The sequence below is a fragment of the Oncorhynchus mykiss genome, chromosome 15 (genome assembly GCF_057628025.1).
Source record: "Oncorhynchus mykiss isolate SJ-2025 chromosome 15, ASM5762802v1, whole genome shotgun sequence".
In the NCBI taxonomy this organism is placed as follows: Eukaryota; Metazoa; Chordata; class Actinopteri; order Salmoniformes; family Salmonidae; genus Oncorhynchus; species Oncorhynchus mykiss.
In genome coordinates this window covers 13,557,501-13,567,500 of record NC_143036.1, presented here as the reverse complement: position 1 = coordinate 13,567,500, position 10,000 = coordinate 13,557,501, and the positions used below count along the sequence as shown (strand labels likewise).

The 10,000-nt window shown below is 43.2% G+C and overlaps 1 protein-coding gene across 1 annotated transcript in view; it reads right to left on the bottom strand.

Annotated features, from left to right (window-relative positions):
- LOC110515947 (contactin-associated protein-like 2) overlaps window positions 1-10,000 on the bottom strand; it is a 304,164-nt gene that overhangs the window by 141,374 nt on the left and 152,790 nt on the right. The gene's annotated exons all lie outside the window — the stretch shown is intronic.

The window sequence follows — 10,000 nt, the reverse complement described above, 5'->3', positions numbered from 1 at the left end:
TCTCTCCCTCCCTCTCTTTCTCCCTCCCTCTCTCTTCCTCCCTCCCCTCCCTCCCTTTCTCTCTCTCCCTCCCTTCTCTCTCTCCCTACCCTTCTCTCTCTCTCCCTGACCGTCTCTCTCTCCCTACCCCTTCTCTCTCTCCCTGACCGTCTCTCTCTCCCTTCCTTCTTTATTCTCTCTCCCTCCCTTTCTTTCCTCCCTCCCTTCCTCTCCCTCCCTCCCCTTCCTCTCTGTCCCTCCCTTCTCTCTCCCTCCATTCTCTTTCTCTCCCTCCCTCTCTTTCTTCCCTTCCCTTCTCTCTCTCTCCCTCCCTTCCTCTTTCCCTCCCTCCCTTCTCTTTCCCTCCCTCCCCTTCTCTCTCTCCCTCCCCTTTCTCTCTCTCCCTCCCTCTCTCTCTCCCTCCCTCTCTCTCTCCCTCCCTTTCTCTCTCCCTCCCCCTCTCTCTCTCCCTCCCTCTCTTTCTCCCTCCCTCTCTCTTCCTTCCCTCCCTCCCTCCCTTTCTCTCTCTCCCCTCCCTTATCTATCCGTGCCCTTTCTCTCTCTCTCCCTCCCTCTCTCTCCTCCCTCCCCTTCCTCTTCCTCCCTCCCTTCTTCTCTCTCCCTCCCTTCTCTCTCCCTCCCTCTCTCCCTCCCTCCCCTTCTCTATCTCCCTCCCTTACTCTCTCTCCATTCCCTTATCTTCCTCCCATCCCATTGTGCCTGTCCAATCCCTTGTGTCTATCCAGTCCAGTCTATAAATCCAGTATATTATCCATCCAGTCTGTGTCTGCATCCAGTTGTATATCCATCCAGTCTGTCTGTAGGTAGGTTGTCTTTATCAGTCAGTATATATGAGTAGGTAGGATCAGTAGGTTTGTGTATAGATCCATCTATCCATACCATCTGTGTCTCTGGGTGGGTTTATTGTATATTCCATCCAGGTTGTATGGTAGATCCCATTGTATCTATAGATCCAGTTTGTATAGGTAGGTATATCCATCCATCCAGTATATTCCATAATCCATTGTATCTATCAATCCATATATATATAGATAGATATATATATAGATAGGTATCTATAGATAGGTATAGATAGATCCATTGTGTGTATCCATCCAATATATATATCCATCCCAGTATATAAATCCATCCAGTACCTGCACTATAGATCCCATTGTGTCTCATCCAGTATATAGATAGATCAGTATAGATCAAGTCCATTATATATATAGGTAGGGGTTTTTCTGTATATAGATAGGTTGTTCTCAGTAGGTTGTACAAATCCAATCCAGTTATCTATAGATCCATTATCTATAGATAGGTATAGATAGATAGATATATATATAGATCCACATATGTATAGATAGGTTGTTGTTAGGATAGATAGCATATATATATTAATCCATTTGTATTTATTAATCCCATGTATACTGCAATCCATCTATCCATGGATTCCAGTTTGTGTATATAGATCCCTTGTCTATTATAGATAGGTCTGTATTTTCCCTCCCCTTCTCTCTCTCTCTCCCTCTCTCTCCCTCCCCTTCTCTCTCTCCCTCCCCTTCTCTCTCTCCCTCCCCTTATCTCTCTCCCTCCCCTTCTCTCTCTCTCTCTCTCTCTCTCCCTACCCTTCTCTCTCTCTTTATTCCCTCTCTCTCTCTCTCTCTCTCTCTCTATCCTCTCTCTCTCTCTCTCTCTCTCTCTCTCTCTCTCTCCCTACCCTTTTCTCTCTCTCTCTCTCTCTCTCTCTCCCTACCCTTCTCTCTCTCTCTATTCCCTCTCTCTCTCTCTCTCTCGCTCTCTCTCTCTCTCTCCCTACCCTTCTCTCTCTCTCTCTCTCTCTCTCTCTCTCTCCCTACCCTTCTCTCTCTCTCTATTCCCTCTCTCTCTCTCTCTCTATCCTCTCTCTCTCTCTCTCTCTCTCTCTCTCTCTCTCTCTCTCTCTCTCTCCCTACCCTTCTCTCTCTCTCTCTCTCTCTCCCTACCCCTCTCTCTCTCTCCCTACCCTTCTCTCTCTCTCTCTCTCTCTCTCTCTCTCTCTCTCTCGGAGTGCATGCTGGGAGTGAGTCGTCAAGCAGGAGTGATTGTGAGAACGATGATTACTTCACTCTATTGGGTTTTGGTATGTACATATATATATTGATTAGTTTAGTTGTTTTAAGGGTATATTGTTTAACTACTCACTAAGCACGTATAGGGGTGGTGGGATCTTTGAGGTTGGTTTTTCGCGAGGGCACAACCAGCGGGTGGGGCTGGTTGTAATGGCCACTCGCGGAAGTGTAGAGTTCGACCATCGGAGGCATGGAGTAAAAATTCCTGCTGCGGCTGGGTGTTCAGTGGAAGAATGTAGCTTGGCTGTGGGTGCTATCATTGGGTATGATAGCATTAAATCAGCCTCAAGGATGAATAGCGCTGTAGTGATACTCTTAGATTCAATTGAAAAGGTGAATAAGATAGTTGAGAGGGGTGTTGTGTTGCGGGAGACACAGACGCCGGTATTTCCGCTTATGAATCCTGCGAAGAAAGTTATGCTTTCTAACGTGCCACCATTTGTTAGAGATGAAGTGTTAGAGCGAGAGTTATCTCGCCATGGTCAAATCGTATCTACAATAAAGAAGGTTATTTTTGGATGCAAATCTCCGTTGTTGAAACATGTCGTGTCTCATAGGAGGCAAGTGCATATGATTTTAAAAAAGGAAGGAGATGAACTGAATTTAGCGTTTAGTTTTTAAGATTGATGGATTTGATTATGTCTTTTATGCATCTACTGAATCAATGAAATGTTTTGGATGTAAAGGAGGGGGCGTTTGATTAATAATATTACGAAATAGAACGCGCTGAGCCTGGTAGTGGCTTTTAGTGCGGGTGCAACTAACGTACACAGCGAAGGGATGAAAATACTACAGGTGTAGGGGAAGAGAGAAGGTGGGCAGATGTGGTTGGAAAAGTAGGAGAGGAAGGCATTGTGGATACGGGGGCAATTGTGGTAGATCAGAACAAAGAGGGAGGGGAAACACTAGGTGAGATTGCGACTGCCGTCGCTGAGGTGGTGCTGGAAAATGAAATTGGAGGTCAAGAGGAGATTGAAATAACGGAAAAAGAAGCGGATGTTTTCAAAATACCGAGGAGTAAAAGGAAGAATTTAAGGGGTGGTGAAGGGTCTAATTCTAAGAGAAAGGTAGAGATGGATAAATCAGGTGAAGATGAACAGGTTGTAGAGATGGGGTTTTCTTCTGGGGAGGAATAGCGAGAGTGAGTCATCTGACGCGTCACAACAATATAGTGAGATAGATGGGGTGGAAGGGAGGTATGGGATCGAGAGATTGATGGTGGAATTTTGAAGTTGACAAAAGGGAAGAAATATATGCAGGATTACAATGTAACTGATTTTTTCCCTGAACGTGAATTGTTTATTGAATCAGCAAAGTTTCTGATGTCAAAAATTACAGGGGGAGGTTTGAAAAGCCCTGAAATTGCTAGACTCAAGAAAGTGGTCACGAGAGTAATAAGTGATGCAAATTCTAAAGAAAATGAAAGAGTTCAGTTGCAGTTTTAACTCTGTAAAGAGATGTGGTGGCTGTATGTCCTCTGTATTTTTTTCTTATCCATGAGCAGTTTTAAGATCTCTTCTTTAAACGTAAATGGGGCAAGAGATGTTAAAAAAAGAGCCATGGTGTATGAGTTAATGAGGGGAAAGGGAAGTGACATAATTTTTCTACAAGAAACGCATAGTAATTTGGAAAATGAAGTTATGTGGCAACAGGAGTGGGGGGGGACAGTGGTGTGTAGTCATAAAAACTCAAAAAGTGGGGGTGTGGTTATCTTGTTCTCAAAAGGGTTTTTGCCTTTGTCATATGAGGTTGAAGAGGTAGTTGAGGGGAGGTTATTAAAAGTTAGAGCAAGGTATGAAAACATCAATATGTGTCTGATAAATGTATATGCCCCAGTGGTGACAGTTGAGAGGGTATGTTTTTTAGAGACATTATCAAATACCATTGAGAAATGTAACAAAGAAGATTATTTGTTTATTGCTGGGGATTTTAACTGCACAGTTAGTGATTTAGATAGAAATCACCAACCTCATATAGCCTCAAGGACGTTTTTAAAACGCCTTATTGTGACAAATGAACTGTGTGATATTTGGCGGAGTCAACATGGGGGAACAAGGCAGTACACCTGGGCGCATGTAAGAGAGAACATCATCTCTATGGCCAGGTTAGATAGGTTTTATGTTTTTGAGCATCAATCTCAGGTCTGTAAATCAAGTGTGATAACTCCAGTGGGATTTTCTGATCATTGTTTAATAACAGAGGTGGTGTTCATTAACGATGTAAAACCTAAAAGCGCATACTGGCATTTTAATATAACTTTATTGAGTGATGCTCACTTCAGGAATTGTTTCAGTTTTTTTTGGGAGAGGTGGAGGTCTCAAAAGGCCAGTTTTGTATCCCTTCAACAATGGTGGGATATAGGGAAAATCCAGATTCAACAATTTTGTAATCAATACACGAGGAATGTCACCAAGGATATCACCAGATCAATGAAAGCCCTAGAGATTAAGCTGCATTGGCAGATCTGCTGGGTATCAGAGCACAGGGGGCACTGGTGAGAAGTAAATTTCAGGGCATATCTGAAATGGATGCCTCATCCAAATTTTTCTTTGGTTTAGAGAAAAAGAATGGACAAAGAACAATTATTCATTGTCTCAAATCAGCTGTTGGACAAGAGCTCACTAGCCCTAGTGAAATTAGAAAGAGGGCAGTAGAGTTCTATGCTGAGCTCTACAAGTGTGAGTACAAAGAGGACAAAACAGTGACACAGCAGTTCTTTGATGGGCTCCCAAAGGTGCCTGCAGAAGCTCAGGTTGAGCTGGAGCAACCATTGTCTTTGCAGGATTTATACACTGCATTAAAAGGCATGGAAAATGGAAGGGCACCAGGCATTGATGGGCTTCCCGTTGACTTTTTTAAGTCTTTTTGGGCTATGTTGGGAGAGGATTGGTTAGAAGTAGCTAATGATAGTTTAACCGGAGGGTTACTACCAATAAGCTGCAGAAGGGCTGTCCTCACCCTACTGCCCAAAAAGGGTGACCCGAGGGAGGTGAAGAACTGGAGGCCGGTGGCTTTATTGTGTACTGATTATAAGATATTGTCAAAGGCTTTGTCCAACAGGCTGAGGGAGGTGATGGGGCAAATCATACATACGGATCAGTCCTACTGTGTTCCTGGCAGGCAGATAGGGGATAACATTTCTCTGATTCGTGATTTTTTGGACGTCTCTAGGGCTATTGGGTTGGATGCTGGTCTAATTTCAATTGATCAGGAAAAGGCATTTGACCGAGTTGAACATCAATATTTATGGCACACGTTTGAGGCGTTTGGGTTCAGCTCTGGTTTTATTGCCATGATAAAGGTGATATATGGTGACATTGAAAGTGTATTGAAAGTTAACGGTGGTTTGAGTGCTCCTTTTAAAGTGTGTAGAGGTATTAGGCAGGGATGTTCTATGTCTGGGATGTTATATGCTATTGCTATAGAGCCACTACTAAATAGCATTAGAAGTCGCATTGCAGGGGTGTGCCTTTCAGAGGATATTCCTCCTATTCGTCTTTCAGCCTATGCTGATGATGTAGTTGTGCTAGTGAAAAATCAAGCGGAGGTGGATAGCTTGAGTCTAATGGTTGATCGTTTTAGGGGAATATCCTCTGCAAAGGTAAATTGGGAAAAGAGTTGTGCTTTACAGATTGGAGAATGGTCTGGAGGGATCATGGCTTTGCCAGGGGGGCTAGAATGGTGTAAGGGAGGTTTTAAGTATCTTGGAGTGTATCTAGGAGATGAGGGGACTATGGAAAAAAATTGGAGTGGGGTGGTTGAAATGGTGGAAGGGAGGATGAGGAGATGGCGTTGGTTACTATCTCGTATGTCATATAGAGGGCGCACTATTATAGTTAACAATGTGATTGCCTCTGCACTGTGGCATCGGTTGTCAGTTTTAGAACCACCATCTGGCCTTCTGGCTAAGATACAGGCAATTATTGTGGATTTCTTTTGGGATAAATATCACTGGGTTCCACAAAGTGTTTTGTATTTGTCAAAAGAGGAGGGGGGACAAGGTCTTGTACATCTTGCTAGTAGGGCTGCTGCTTTCCGGTTTCAGTTTATTCAAAGGTTGCTTTATGGACCGGAAAATGTGGTGTGGAGAGGGGTGGCAGGTCTTATATTACAGCGGGTTGGAGGATTAGGTTTAAAGAAGGCTTTATTTCTGGTTGATAGTAGCCAGATTTCTAGGGAGGGAGTACCTCCGTTTTATAGAGGCCTTCTCAGAGTGTGGAGCATAATGAAGGTGTCCAGAAGAACTTCAGCGGAGTCAGTGCATTGGCTGTTGGAGGAACCTCTGGTGTATGGGGCAAGACTGGATTGTACAACTGCAGCTGTTCCACATTTCTCCAAGATTCTGGTGAAGGGGAAAATCATCACCTTAAGACAGTTAATGGCCATGGCTGGGCCCGCCTTAATGGATGGAAGAAAGGTGGCAGAACATTTGGGGATGAGGTCGGAAAGGATTGTCGGACAAATGCTGGGGAGCTGTAGGAAGGCTCTGTCAGCGGAAGAATGGGATATGCTTAGTAGCCACAAGAAGAAGGTGCAAGATGAAGACGTCTCATTTCCAAAACTAGGGATTACACCAAATATCCCAGAGTCTAACCATTTGTTAGAGATGAAGTGTTAGAGCGAGAGTTATCTCGCCATGGTCAAATCGTATCTACAATAAAGAAGGTTATTTTTGGATGCAAATCTCCGTTGTTGAAACATGTCGTGTCTCATAGGAGGCAAGTGCATATGATTTTAAAAAAGGAAGGAGATGAACTGAATTTAGCGTTTAGTTTTAAGATTGATGGATTTGATTATGTCTTTTATGCATCTACTGAATCAATGAAATGTTTTGGATGTGGAAGAGAGGGGCATTTGGTGCGTAATTGTCCCGAGAATGAACGCGCTGAGCCTGGTAGTAGCTTTAGTGCGGGTGCAACTAACGTACCACAGCGAAGGGATGAAAATACTACAGGTGTAGGGGAAGAGAGAAGGTGGGCAGATGTGGTTGGAAAAGTAGGAGAGGAAGGCATTGTGGATACGGGGGCAATTGTGGTAGATCAGAACAAAGAGGGAGGGGAAACACTAGGTGAGATTGCGACTGCCGTCGCTGAGGTGGTGCTGGAAAATGAAATTGGAGGTCAAGAGGAGATTGAAATAACGGAAAAAGAAGCGGATGTTTTCAAAATACCGAGGAGTAAAAGGAAGAATTTAAGGGGTGGTGAAGGGTCTAATTCTAAGAGAAAGGTAGAGATGGATAAATCAGGTGAAGATGAACAGGTTGTAGAGATGGGGTTTTCTTCTGGGGAGGATAGCGAGAGTGAGTCATCTGACGCGTCACAACAATATAGTGAGATAGATGGGGTGGAAGGGAGGTATGGGATCGAGAAGATACGTCAATTTTTGAAGTTGACAAAAGGGAAGAAATATATGCAGGATTACAATGTAACTGATTTTTTCCCTGAACGTGAATTGTTTATTGAATCAGCAAAGTTTCTGATGTCAAAAATTACAGGGGGAGGTTTGAAAAGCCCTGAAATTGCTAGACTCAAGAAAGTGGTCACGAGAGTAATAAGTGATGCAAATTCTAAAGAAAATGAAAGAGTTCAGTTGCAGTTTTAACTCTGTAAAGAGATGTGGTGGCTGTATCTTCCTCTGTATTTTTTTCTTATCCATGAGCAGTTTTAAGATCTCTTCTTTAAACGTAAATGGGGCAAGAGATGTTAAAAAAAGAGCCATGGTGTATGAGTTAATGAGGGGAAAGGGAAGTGACATAATTTTTCTACAAGAAACGCATAGTAATTTGGAAAATGAAGTTATGTGGCAACAGGAGTGGGGGGGGACAGTGGTGTGTAGTCATAAAAACTCAAAAAGTGGGGGTGTGGTTATCTTGTTCTCAAAAGGGTTTTTGCCTTTGTCATATGAGGTTGAAGAGGTAGTTGAGGGGAGGTTATTAAAAGTTAGAGCAAGGTATGAAAACATCAATATGTGTCTGATAAATGTATATGCCCCAGTGGTGACAGTTGAGAGGGTATGTTTTTTAGAGACATTATCAAATACCATTGAGAAATGTAACAAAGAAGATTATTTGTTTATTGCTGGGGATTTTAACTGCACAGTTAGTGATTTAGATAGAAATCACCAAGAACCTCATATAGCCTCAAGGACGTTTTTAAAACGCCTTATTGTAACAAATGAACTGTGTGATATTTGGCGGAGTCAACATGGGGGAACAAGGCAGTACACCTGGGCGCATGTAAGAGAGAACATCATCTCTATGGCCAGGCTAGATAGGTTTTATGTTTTTGAGCATCAATCTCAGGTCTGTAAATCAAGTGTGATAACTCCAGTGGGATTTTCTGATCATTGTTTAATAACAGAGGTGGTGTTCATTAACGATGTAAAACCTAAAAGCGCATACTGGCATTTTAATATAACTTTATTGAGTGATGCTCACTTCAGGAATTGTTTCAGTTTTTTTTGGGAGAGGTGGAGGTCTCAAAAGGCCAGTTTTGTATCCCTTCAACAATGGTGGGATATAGGGAAAATCCAGATTCAACAATTTTGTAATCAATACACGAGGAATGTCACCAAGGATATCACCAGATCAATGAAAGCCCTAGAGATTGAAATAGTGGAACTCATGACGTTGGTTGAGACCACAGGAGATCGAGGCCATACTCAGGCCCTCAAGAGGAGAAAAGCTGCATTGGCAGATCTGCTGGGTATCAGAGCACAGGGGGCACTGGTGAGAAGTAAATTTCAGGGCATATCTGAAATGGATGCCTCATCCAAATTTTTCTTTGGTTTAGAGAAAAAGAATGGACAAAGAAAAATTATTCATTGTCTCAAATCAGCTGTTGGACAAGAGCTCACTAGCCCTAGTGAAATTAGAAAGAGGGCAGTAGAGTTCTATGCTGAGCTCTACAAGTGTGAGTACAAAGAGGACAAAACAGTGACACAGCAGTTCTTTGATGGGCTCCCAAAGGTGCCTGCAGAAGCTCAGGTTGAGCTGGAGCAACCATTGTCTTTGCAGGATTTATACACTGCATTAAAAGGCATGGAAAATGGAAGGGCACCAGGCATTGATGGGCTTCCCGTTGACTTTTTTAAGTCTTTTTGGGCTATGTTGGGAGAGGATTGGTTAGAAGTAGCTAATGATAGTTTAACCGGAGGGTTACTACCAATAAGCTGCAGAAGGGCTGTCCTCACCCTACTGCCCAAAAAGGGTGACCCGAGGGAGGTGAAGAACTGGAGGCCGGTGGCTTTATTGTGTACTGATTATAAGATATTGTCAAAGGCTTTGTCCAACAGGCTGAGGGAGGTGATGGGGCAAATCATACATACGGATCAGTCCTACTGTGTTCCTGGCAGGCAGATAGGGGATAACATTTCTCTGATTCGTGATTTTTTGGACGTCTCTAGGGCTATTGGGTTGGATGCTGGTCTAATTTCAATTGATCAGGAAAAGGCATTTGACCGAGTTGAACATCAATATTTATGGCACACGTTTGAGGCGTTTGGGTTCAGCTCTGGTTTTATTGCCATGATAAAGGTGATATATGGTGACATTGAAAGTGTATTGAAAGTTAACGGTGGTTTGAGTGCTCCTTTTAAAGTGTGTAGAGGTATTAGGCAGGGATGTTCTATGTCTGGGATGTTATATGCTATTGCTATAGAGCCACTACTAAATAGCATTAGAAGTCGCATTGCAGGGGTGTGCCTTTCAGAGGATATTCCTCCTATTCGTCTTTCAGCCTATGCTGATGATGTAGTTGTGCTAGTGAAAAATCAAGCGGAGGTGGATAGCTTGAGTCTAATGGTTGATCGTTTTAGGGGAATATCCTCTGCAAAGGTAAATTGGGAAAAGAGTTGTGCTTTACAGATTGGAGAATGGTCTGGAGGGATCATGGCTTTGCCAGGGGGGCTAG